The sequence below is a fragment of the Solanum dulcamara genome, chromosome 7 (assembly GCF_947179165.1).
Source record: "Solanum dulcamara chromosome 7, daSolDulc1.2, whole genome shotgun sequence".
In the NCBI taxonomy this organism is placed as follows: Eukaryota; Viridiplantae; Streptophyta; class Magnoliopsida; order Solanales; family Solanaceae; genus Solanum; species Solanum dulcamara.
The window spans coordinates 29,197,219-29,210,527 of NC_077243.1; the positions used below are offsets into that span (position 1 = coordinate 29,197,219).

The 13,309-nt window shown below is 30.8% G+C and overlaps 1 long non-coding RNA gene across 1 annotated transcript in view; it reads right to left on the minus strand.

Annotated features, from left to right (window-relative positions):
* Positions 1-12,644, minus strand: part of LOC129896371 (uncharacterized) — a 79,220-nt gene extending 66,576 nt beyond the window's left edge. The window contains exons 1-2 of the long non-coding RNA XR_008767957.1: positions 12,435-12,644; positions 1,539-1,682 (exon numbers count right to left, since the gene is read on the minus strand). This is a non-coding gene — a long non-coding RNA (uncharacterized LOC129896371). The remainder of the gene's footprint in view (positions 1-1,538; positions 1,683-12,434) is intronic.
* Between the last annotated feature and the right edge of the window lie 665 nt (positions 12,645-13,309).

Below are 13,309 nucleotides of genomic sequence, written 5' to 3' on the forward strand. Positions count from 1 at the left end.
CACGCTGGGTTGTGCGAGGTTTAAATTGAATAGATAATCTTATTGTCGTAAGTAATCTTGCTAACATGATCAAGTATATCATATGGTTTTACACTATCTAGGAAAGTGGTTCCTAGCAGTATTTCTAACATATCATTATTTTCTTCTGGTTCAACCAATAGTCTTATAGGTATAGTGTTGTCTTTGAATTTTAAAATGGTTTCTATCATTATGTTATTTCATGTCTTTTTTCATTAAAATCAGTATAAAGATGATTATCTTTTAGTTTATATTGTTGGAGATGGTTACATAGCCTAAGGCTAATGTAATTTCCACTAGCTCCTGTATCTAATAGGATGTTGATGGAATAAATTGTATACCATTAAAATATTCTCCTTTTATCTTATAATTTTTTATTTCATTATTTTTTTGTTTCTAAGATAGGTTGTCTAACTCTTTCTGATTGTGTTCTTCTTATCATTGCTGCAGGATTTATGACTCGAGTTTTCTCAAAAGATAATCGAGATATGAAATCTCGTTGGTTGTATAAAGATTTAGATTGTAAATCTAAATCTAACGGCGTATCTTCTATTTCTTGTATCTGTGTTATACTAGGCATTTGTATCTGACTAACTTACTCAAATAGATGGGGATAATCTTGTCTCTTTTATGACAAAGCAATCAGAATAATGTGTATTAGAAATAACATATGAGATTACATATATTATCGAATAGGGTCTATTGTATTTATGAAAGAAATATTTTCTTTTAAAATCTTGTACTAAGCTTAAAGTTTTATCAATGAAAACATCAGAATTTGAATTCTAAGTCTCCTTGATCCGAAACCCGATAAATCACAACAATAACTAGTTTCGACACTTGAAATACCCAAAATGCCCTCGAGACCTCTAAAAATTACAACAAATCATTTCTAGCGTTAGGATCACCTCCCAAAACCAATGAAACTATCATAAATCCAATTCGAGCACCCAAACCCCAAATATTGACCAAAGTCAAACTTAAATCAAACTTTAACTAAATTTCCAATTCATGACCTAAAATCTATGTTTCAACTCCAAATCTGATTCCAACAACTCTCCTAGGCTAATTTCTCCATTCCGAAATTAATGAAATTGACAAAATTCTATTTCAAGACTCGAAAATCTAAATGACTCTAAAACTCAAAAATTGATTTAAGCCTTTAAAACTCATTTCTTCGGCAAAACCTCAATTTTTCACAATATTTCCAAAAATCAGTCTTCAGACCCACCCAAAGTGACTAAGAAAAACTAATGGGAGAGGTAAAATGATAATTTTATTGAAAATATCGAAAATAGCCTTCAAGTTCATTACAGAGCATTTCATCAAAGTTCAAGTTAAGAGGTTCACGTTTCCGATCACAATCATAGCACACATAATCTTTTATTAACCCCGATCGTTCATTAAGCACAATTCACGTTATTATCATTCCAAGCCTTGTTCCTATTACTCCCCAACACACATACGAAAGCAAGTTCAAGTAATCTACAAGATTTATAGAGTTTTAGAAGTTCACTTACCTTAATCAATCACAATTAATCCAAAACTTGAGCTTTTCCCTTCCGAACAATAGTCAAATCAACACAATCTCGAAGGACAAAACTCCACCTAAACACTCTACCAGAGCCTTTAACCTCAAACACCGATTCAAAAATGACCTTCAACTATGAAGAATAGAAATGATTGATCAAAAGAAGTTCAATAATATCCATGTTGCTAAGGTTAGGAATTAGAGTTAAAATCAATTAAAAATCACTCCGAAATCGAGTAGGTCAAAATCAAAATTTTATTTAAAAATAATGTTCTACAAGTAAAAAGGAGTTTGTGGTTGAAAAATTCATAAAAATAGAGCAAAAATCGAGCTCCAAATCAAAGAATTACTAATTTTGCAACTTGAGGAAGAAACCCCAAAACCCACATTTGAAACTCGGTTTAAAACGAGAAATTTTGAAAAATCTTTGTTAAAAACAGCTTACCCACAATACAACAACTTTAAATCCCAAAAATAAATGAAAACCCATTCCAAATCAACCTTCAAATAAACACTTTTATTTCTATATTTTGGGATTTGAAATCTCTACTTTGTGAATAGAAATCACAAAATATGAAAGAGATATTCTTGGAAAACAAGTAAAATAAGGTTAGAAATTTACCCAATGATTATTGGAGAAAAACACATCAAAAATCACATCAAACAGACCTTCCTAGCTCTCAAAATGTCAAAAATACAAAAATGGGTTTGGACATATATTTAACTCAGCGATTTCGTCGCTAAAATATTTCCGTCGCTATAAGTATGCATCAGCAACCTTCAGAATATCTTTTTGACCTTCAAAACTTATCTAGAACCCTATAAACAGAAACCAATGAAGTAAATTGATTATAAAATATGTTTTGAAACCAATGGAATCGTCATAATTTGAATTCGAGGTCTCCTTGATCCGAAACCCGTTTAGTCTCAACTAAACTAAATTAACGCTAAAAAATATTAAAACAAGCTTGAAACTTCTGAAAAAATCAAAAAAAGACCTCAACTAGGATTAAAATCATCTTTCGAATCTAATAGAATCGTCGAAAATCCGTTTTGAGCATTTGAACTCCGGATGTTGACCAAAGTCAACTCAAAGGCTAAAATTTCAATAATTTCCAACTTATGACACCTTAATTCCACAATATAACCCCAAATCTGAAATCGACAACTCTCACAAACCAATTTCCAAATTCTGGAGCTGATAGAACTGACCAAATTTCATTCCGAGGCTTATAACTCTGGTTGATACCAAAAATCACTTTTAAACAATTTAAGCCTCTAAAAACTCAAAACTTTCCAAAATCACAACTTTTCATAGAATTTCCAAAGCCAACTTTGCAAACTGATCAAAAATGACTTTGGAGCAACTATCGAGAAGGGTAAAATGGTAAATATTTTTAAAAATGACCTTTCGGATCATTACAAGTATCATCTACAAAGCTGCTCATTTGCTCAAAAAAATACTGATAAGAGGTGTCACGCTCAAAATCTACTACACAAAAAGCCACTGAAAAAATATGTTTCTCTACATTCTGTGCAACAACAGATAACTACACACCTTCGCACTTTCCCTTTTAAAATGTTTCATCAACAGTGATGACTTTTCTCATATGCCTAAAACCAAGAATTTAAGCTCCTATGATCACAAAAAAAAACTTGAATTTACCATTTTCATCAAGATTCAATGCTATCTTAGTTTTTGAATTTTTATGTTAAGCATATAACACTCGCATGAAGAACTGCATATCCATGCTCATGTGTTTTCCTTATTAAAGAGTTTACAATCTCGCTTCCTTTTTAAACTTTTCAATAACTGACCTTGCAGCCTAATTCCACATGGATTGAAGTCTTCAGATCTTTTGTAAATGGGTCTTTACCCTCGAAAAACTTATCATTGAATTATGCATCAATGGCTTTTATTGTGGCAAGTGGATAATGGCTCGTAAGTTGTTGAGAACCACATGTGTGAAACCTTTCACACTTTCTGATGTAAAACCTTTCAGAACTTTTAAGCTTTACAACTTTCAATCATCAGTTGCACTCGGGATGTACACATTTGACATAATGCACAAAATACAAGTTTATCACCTTTTTAAATCTAAAATCTTTTTTCAGCAAGCAATTTTCACTGCAATATCTAGATCTTGCTTATTCTTGAATGACATATCATAAAAATCTTTTCCATCATCTTGAACATCATTCGACTGTATTAGTTGCGTTATCAACGTATTGCTGGCAACTTCAAGTGTAGGCGTTTGTTTACCTTCACTTTCTTGTGAACATTCATTATCTAACACTTGTTGATTTTCAGATGTATTGTGGTTCTCTACCACCCTTTCAACCACGTATACTCTTCAAATGGGTCTACCCTCATCTTCCAATATGTACACAAACTAACTTGATTTTTTATCCTAAAATAAGCCATCCTCTACTTTTCACCTTAACTGTATATGTAAGTGATGGTAATATCTGATAACTCACAATTTAATTCACAGTCGATAATATTTTATTCGCAAAATCTTCATACGCTACATCTCAATGCACATTCATTAGTATCATCTCAATCATTTGTTTACCCTTTCAACACCAAATATAATAATTGTTGGACTCAACCCAATCATCTTAACAATCAACCCCTAATATTATTTTGCCCCCATTCATGATGTTGAAGGCACTTTAAGATATTATGATTTAAAATTAAAAAAAATATTCATGACATGAGAAAAACTATATTAAAATGCAATAAGTGTTGTATTTTATTTAGCAACTGCTTCATCAGTTGGAGCAACATATGCAACAGTTACTATATATTATTCAGCAACTTCAGCAACTACTGCATATGTTTTATCTCTCACTGAATATGATGCAGCAAGTGCTGAAATTAATGCAACAACTACTGAAACATAATCAATAATTGCATCTGCTTCAGCAGTTGCTACAATTGATGAAGCAGTTGCTGAAAAAATATCTAAGCTATTGTTGCATATTTTTCAGTAACTACTAGATCTATTTGAACACCTGCAACAACATTGCTGAAACAACAACGGTTGTTGAAACAACTGAAATATTTGAAACTAGAAAAATAACTCAAATAAACAATACACACAATAATTACATGAATTCACTTACCAAATAATTAAAAATCACCTCTCAAGTAATTTCCAAGCTAACATGAACAATAGTTAATCCAAAAATTGAGACCAAAATATTTTTATTTTTTAAAAAGCCTCAACTCTCATTCCAAAAGTAACATCAACACGAACATGAGAAACACAGGTGAGAGAAAAAGAACAAGAAGAAGAGGTAAACGCAGGTAAGAGAGGAGGAGGAATAAGAAAAGCACGGATAAAAGAAGAAGAAGAAAACATATCCATTCTTCCAATTTGGGAATAGGGTTTTATTTTATTAGGTGACAATGTAAATAAGAAAATTTGAGGACTTAGAGCCCGTTTGGATGGGCTTAAAAAAAGTAACTTTTATGTATGAAGTGCTTTTAGAACTTTAAAGTGCTGAAAATTATTTTTATAAATAAGCAGTTGAGTGTTTGGATAAAAGTGCTTAAATGAGAAAAATTATGTGAATTTTAGGGTTAAAAGAATAAAAAGGGTAGTTTGAAAATTTAGTTAAAATATAAGGGATATAAAAGTAATTTCCATGGTCAAAGAAAATGACTTTAAGCACTTGGACAAAAAAAAGTTAGGAATCCTAACTTTTCATTTTTGACTGACTTTAACAACTTTCTGGCTTAAACTTAGTCTTAGACAAACACGTCCAAAAGCTGAAAAGGGACTTTAAGTTGGTTTTGACCAACTTAAAGCCAATCCAAACGGGCTCTTATTTGAAAATAGTCAAATATTATTGAATCTTAATCATAAACTTGTCACCTACACTCAATTCTTAAAACTCGAGTCATTTTGTTTTACATTTTAAAATCTTTTTGTCACCTTTAATTGATTCTTCCAACAGACTTGGATTTAAATTGGGCGAATTTACTTTTTGAATAAAGTGATATTTCTGGTCAATTATAATATGCTAAATGATTTTTCTAAAATTGAAAAAGATCATTTTAGTGTTAGTTATTCTTGAACAAAAAAGGTAGATTGAAATATTTTTAAAAAGAATATTACAAAAACGTGCCTTTTAGTTTGACATCTACACCCTATAAATTTAGGTGTACATAAGTAGGTATTTAAATTTACGAAAAAAGACCAAATATAACCCTTTACTATTGAAATAGTTTAAAGAAAAAAGGCACAAATATACCTCCAAACTTTTGAAAATGGTATTTACATACCCTCCGTTATACTATTGATACATCAAAGCCCCTGCCGGCCAAAAAGTAGAGTGTTTGTGTCCTTCACACTGACGAACAGAAATGTATGAACACGTGTCCTCATCTTGTCCATTTACCCGATTTTCGATTTAAAATTAACCCAAAAAAAGGGACTCGTATTAAATGACCCCATTTTTTTGAAAAAGCTCAATAGCTTTATCAACTAACTGGTAACCCAATTAAAAGTGTTTTCTTTACATCTAATATAATGGGTTTCTAGATACACAAGAAGGGTTTCAACAACTTCAAAATTTTGAGACTTTCCGAGCTTATAAACAAGACAAGAATAAGTAGGGTAGTCATGTTTGAATCCTATTTGTTAGTAATCATGGAAGAGTGAAATAGCTTCATCGAGATCTTAAATTTGTTCGAGATCGGCAAGGAGTAGTATTGACTTGCGAAGAAGGTTTCTTGTGGGCTTATTATGAGGGCTTTAAGTTTCAGGTGAGGATTTTGAAGTGGGTTTGTGAGAACGATGATGATAACTGCGGTATAATTGGGATTGGAAATATGAGATTCTGATTTGTGTAAGATTGTGAATTTTGAGTCTTGAAAGAATTATGGTAGCTCGAAAGAATTTTGGGGTGTTTTGGTTTGGGCAGTGGGGTGGGTATAGTTATTTGGGTGGGTATTCTTTAATTTGAGTCCTTTTTTTGTGTTTTAATTTTAAATCAAACTCGGATAAATGGACAAGATTAGAACACATGTCTGTCTGTTAGTGTGAAGAACATAAACGCTCCAATTTTTGGACGGCAGGGACTTTGATGTATCAATAGTATAACAGATGATATGTAAATATCATTTTCAAAAGCTTGGGGATGTATTTTTCATTTTCCCCTAATTTAAATATACTACTCGTTATACTTTCGGGCTAAATATATCCCAGTCATTATACTTTGATACTGATTTATCCTTATATCTAACGAAGTGACACGTGGGCAAAAAAGATAAAAAGATTTCATTCAATTTAAAATAGACCCAATTATATATAATCCCCCCCCCCCCTAAAAGCATAACCCCATCTAATCAATTATATAGATCGACCCACCCAATTCATTATTCAACACAGAAAACCTTCTCTCCCTAGAAACCAAAGAGGACGGCGAACTGGGAACCTCTGCTTTCCCCAGAGAATTTTGCTTCAAAGGTAAGATTTTCAAACTTCATAACTTCAGTGTTTTTGCTATTTTCTTGCTTCAAATTTTTATAGCCAGGTTTTTTTCTGTGTGATGTCTTTTCTTGCTTGAAGCTTTATAGCCTATAATTTTAGGTATGATTTTATGTTCTTTTTATTGCTTCAAGCTTCTTAGCTTAAGGTTTTGGATATGATTTCTTTTCTTGCTTCAAATTTTATAGCCTAGATTTTTTTTCCAATGATTTCTTTTCTTGCTTGAAGCTTCATAGCCTAGAATTTTGGGTATGATTTTATGTTACTTTTCTTGCTTCAAGCTTCTTAGCCTAATGTTTTGGATATGATTTTTGTTCTTGCTATAAGCTTCATAGCCTAGTGTTTTGGGTATTGCTTCAAATTCGACATAATCTGTTTATATATATTATGTCGGTTACTGTCTTAATTTGGTGTCAGATTTATTTGCACGAGTACTTTTGATTTGTGATCCCGAAATGATTTAGGAATTTTTTTTGGTATTAAATAATGTGAACTTTCATGTTTTTTTATTTTTCAAGAGTCATAAAGTGTGGTCTCTTTCATATTTTATATTCTTTAACAATAATGAAATGTGTTCCCTTTTAAATTTTTAATTCTACAGTTATATAGTATCTATTCATTTTATTTTTTAGTCAATTTTTTTGATTTGTTGTCACCTGACTTTACAATTATTTTCTTTTCTTTTAATTATTTTCTTTCTCTTATTTCTTTACTTTTTGAAATTGGGTTGCTTACTTTGTTTTACCAGATATTTTTAAAGTATTAAAGTTGTTAATATTGACATATACTTTAACTATGGATGTGAATGTATTAGAGAATCTTTTGTCTTGTACAGAAAGAAGTCGTACAACTTATGGAGAGTGTATGATTCATACCTTTTTTCTTTTATAGATATCGTCAATGAGTACACTACTCAATTTGAATTTGTTGGTGAGTAACAGTTAATTGTAAAAGATCCTTCTGAGAGATATCATGAAGTAGAAGGGGATATTGAAATTAGAAAGTTACAACCTCTTGTGTTCGAAGATTTTTTTTATAATAAACATGTTTTTTGTGCAAGAGTGTTAACTTGCTGTTATTTTTCCTAATATTGTCCAATATGCCGAGTCATTTTTCTCATCAGTTGCTGAAATTGGAATTGATTATAGTAAAAGTGAAAGTGAAGTTGTGCATGATTCTTCAGAATACGATTTTGAAGAATTAGAGGCAATTACTACTGAAAAAAAAAGAGAAATATCTGAGGTTTGTATGATTATTTATAGTTGTATAAGGGTATGTCCTCCAAGTACATACCGGAAGCAAGACAATGCATTAGGCTTTATGGATTGGCCATGAATGTAAAGTTAACAGTAGTTAAAGTGACAGGTCTAGATTGAGATTTACATGTAATGAAGTGTCATGCCCATTTGTATGCCATATTTCTAGAGATGTTCATACTCTAGGGATAAGAATTAAAATTCTAAATAATAATCATACATGTTGGCCAACATTTGATAATCTCGTTGTTGATTACTCTACAATAACTTAATATTTTAAGAAAAAGTTACAAGAAAATTCAAATATTAAGATTAATGAAATGAGGTCTGTTTTGCATGATGCTTTTAAGTTAAATGCTAGTCAAAAAAAGTGCAAAAGAGCCAAAAGAATGATTCTGAAAACTTTAGAAAGTGATTTTATTGATGGTTATAACAAACTTGATTCTTATGCCATTGAACTAAAGGAATCTAATCCAGGAAGTGTTGTGATTGACTTATCTAGGAAGCACTTGTACAAAGAAAAAGAAATTTTTAAAAAATGCATATTTGCTTCAATGCAATGAAGATGGGTTTTAAGAAAGGGTTGAAACCATTTATTAGATTAAATGACACATTTCTTAAAGGTAAAGCCAAAGAACAACTACTGATTGATGTTGATTAAGACAATATGAAGCACTTCTACCCTTTAGCTTGGGCTATTGTGGATGAGGAGACCAAAAGAACTTGGAAATGATTTTTGAAGCTACTTCAACATTCACTAGAATTCTAAAATGGAGAAGGCATAACCTTCATGTTAGACATACAGAAGGTATATTATCTAACTTCATTTATGCTTATTTTTTTCTTTTTCAGTTATGTTTTGTATCTTCAAAAGTTTAATTGTTTACCTTTAGCATGTAGGGATTACTTGATTCAATAAAGATTGTGCTCCCTCAAATTACGTAGTAGATACTATGTGAGACACATTGAGGCAAATTGGTGCTGAAGACATGGTAAAGATGGGTTAAAAAGCCATTTTGTGCATGAGACACTTGTGAAGAGGAGTTCCAGGATCATCTAAGTTGGTTGAAAATAATGAATTTACCTGCCGGAGAGGATTTGCACAAATATCCTCCCAAAAATTGTTGTAGAGATTATTTTAATACCGTGTATAAGAATCCAACAATTGAAAATAATATGAATACGTCATTTAATTTTTGGATACTTGAAGCAAGATTCAAACCCATCGGTGAAATGTTGGAAGATAGAAGAATCAATTAATGAATAAATTGAGAGAAAAAGAGGATTCTATGATAAAATGGGCTATTGCTTTCAGTCCTAAAAGCTTGAAGTTGTATAATGATTATCTGAAGATAGCTCAAATTTGTAGAGTGGGCTGCAATAGTGATAATAAATATGAAGTTATTGAAGTATTTGATAGGCACATGTAAATTTGAGGGTAAAAAGATACAACTTGTAGAGTATGAAAACTTGAAGGAATTCCATGTCCTCCTACAATTAAAGCCTTGCTGCACAAAAAAAATATGTTTTGACCGGAATGAATAGTATCATAGCAAAGTGGCATTTCTGCTAACTTATAATCATAAGTTGCAACCTATAAGGGAAGAAATTTTTTGAAAAATTAACCCTTATCAAGCAATGGGGCCACCAGAGTAGATTGAGCTTGCTGGCAGGCCTAAAGGTAAGAGAGTTAGGCACAAAGAAGCACTTAAGAGGCAAGGTGAGTGGGCTGTTTCAAGCAAAGGTCGAGTGATTACATGTAGCAATTGACGAGAGCCAAATCATAATTTCAGGGGCTGTGACAAGGTAATTTTTAAATAATTTAATTAATATTTTAGTGAATTACTTGTAATTTTTAACTTCATTGTTTATGTTACAGCCAAGAAATGAAAAATTGCTTGCTAAGAAAAAACAACATATGAAGTAAACATAAACCTAACAACGCCTCAACAAACAAAAAACAATCAAAGTAGAATATTTTTTGAACACCACAAAGATCCTTGTCTACAACCTACTATTGTTTCGGAATACTTACTAGACTTCAAAGAAGACAATAACAATATATACCAATTGGGAGTAGGGTATCAAGTCCAAAAGTGACCACAATGGTGTAAGTGATCCAACAAATCTTTCAATATAATCAAGAAACTTAACTTGAAAAGGTAAAAATGCAATTACTATCAATCAATTGAAAGTTCAAGGTCAAGAAAAAATTGGAAAGTTGAAACCAAAGAAGAGACAATATCAATTTGGTTAACCTTTGTTTAAGTTTGAAAACTTGTTTTTATTTAATTTGGTGATGTAAATACTGTTTAAACAGTACTATTGGGAAGTAGTTTTTGCAAAGTTGGTGATAAACTGAGAAAATGAATGTCAAACTAGAACTGATTGCATAAATTTTTGGGGGTTATATTGTGGCATTCAAACGGTATTGATGATTTCATGTTATTTTGTGTTGAATCGTTCAATTTAGTATGTTGAAATATTATGTTCAGTTTTCTGAAATTTGATTGAAATTTATAGTTATTTTTTGTTGAATCGTACAATTTAGTCTATTGAAAGGCTACTTGTTGGTTAGTTGTATTGAATCGTGTAGTTCTTGTCGCTTATATTGCTCATTGTATTTTCGTAGTGATAAAACTGTCTAGTAATCATTATGACCCTTGAGACTATTATGGAGACTTTGTGTAAGCAGCTTGCTGGTTTTTTGGTGCAAGCAACTTGCTGCGTTTCTTGTGCAAGCAGCTTGTGGTATCAAGAACATTAACCTCAAGTAGTTGCAGGTGATAGTGGTGTATGTTACAGAGTTTTAAAAATAGATGTTATGTAGAAGAATCAAAACTTCTTTACTTTTTTTGCACCTGCAGTTGTTATAGATAATTGCTATTTAATTATATTTGTTGTGACAAGATTTTTGTAATCACTACGTATTACATTTACTCTAATATTGCTATCTTTCTAATATTTTCTGCACTTAAAAAGCTTGTGTCTGCATCTTATATCTTTCAAGTGCTTTCTAAGTTCAATTCTATTCTTAACTGCCGACATGATACCCTTCAATCTCTTCCTAAATTATTTATTCCTTAAATTAGTTAATTAATTTAGGAATCATCTATATTATATTTTGACCCGACTAAAATGGGGTATGTTTTGACCCAATATAAATTTTATGGTTAATCAATTATTGGGATTGTCAAGTGAATCAGAGGTGAATGAGACAGCTCATTTATTCTCAATTTTTTGTGGATGACTAGAATGAAATATCTCACAGAAAAATTGGTTGAACTCCGACTTCTTTTTCTACGATGAAAATGAAAATTCATTCCATGTGAAAATCTGAAACTATTTGGACACGAAGAAAATGGGATACGAATACGCACGAACACCGATCCCATGGGGTAACTTCAAACAAAAACAAAGGCCATCGCGGGGAAAGTGAAATTTTGAGGCATAATATATGAGACAAACTGAGAAAAAAAATGTGTTAACAACATTATACAAATTATGCACAAACTGGTGAACAAATTCATCTAAAGGAAGACTTTAGTCTTATTAACTTGTGTCTTTAAAGTATCAATTTTAACCGTAGGCTTATTAACTTGTGTCTTTAAATTATTTATTAGGACCACCGCTCTATCCAAAAATAATTTATCGTGCCACTCTCAGTAACCACATGAATTTTTTTGTGCACCATAATCAAAACAACTTCAAATTATGAACATCATTATGAAGAGGGTAACTGAAATTTTTAAAAAATAAAATAACAATTCAAATTCAGTAGTAAAACTTACTTCAGGTTTAGGACACTTATAAAATCTTCTTCCGACATTTGAGGGAGTTTTTAAAGTAAAGGAATTTGCAATTTCACCGCAATGACACTTTCTCTCCGATGAATAACTATCTTCAGACATTATACTCCTCTTTTTTTAATCAATACTGCCTTGTCACTAATGAAGTAAAAATATATATATATATAAAACATACAATGAGCGTAAAATCATACCCAAAATTCTAGGCTATGAAACTTCAAGCAAGAAAAGAAATCATACAAAAAATCCTAGACTATGAAGTTTGAAGAAAGAAAATAAATAATAGCAAAAACACAGCTATGAAATTTGAAAACCATACCTTTGAAGCAGAAATCTCTGGACAAAGCAAAGGTTCCCAGTTCGCCGTCCTCTTTAAATTAGACCCAATTCAGATATAACCCGCCGCCTCAATTACATAATCCGATCTAATGAATTATATCGACCCACCCAGTTCAGTTTTCAAACAAAGAAAACCTAATGGGCAATTTTTGGCTGTCCACGTGTCATCTATTAGATATAAGGGTAAATCAATAACAAATTATAAGCTAGAAAATATAATGAGGGATATATTTGAATTATTTTCAATAGTACATGATTATATTTGATCTTTTTTCGTTAAATTTGTATAGGGTTGCCTACATGAGTCCTATGTATAATATGTCACATAGAAAGCATGTGTTTCCTTATTTAACTTTATATAAATTTAATTGTTTATTTGTACACATTCAAAAATTTGAAGAAAATAGATAACATGTGATACCAAATTAAAAGACATATTTATTTATTATGCCTTTTAAAAAAAATAAGTGTAAGCTTTTTCTCATACGTTAAAAATATTTTAATCATTTTTTATTTTTAAAATATTATTTTTCACTTATATATCGAATAAATAAATAAGTAAAAATCCCACTTTATTTTGTTTTCCAAAAAACCTCTCTTTCATACATAACACCCCTAATGTACAAAAAGGGTATCTGTAGCCTGTTTGAATTGATTTATTTTTAATTAATTTATAAATTAAAAATTACTTATAAATTAAAATAAAAAAATAGGTACAGATCAATTTTTTATTTATTTATAAGCTGTTTTCAACTTATAAATTACTTAAAATAAATTTATTCAAATAAATCTAATTATTTATTAAACTTTATTTTAAATAAAAAATGACTTTACGTTGACATCCAAACACTCTAA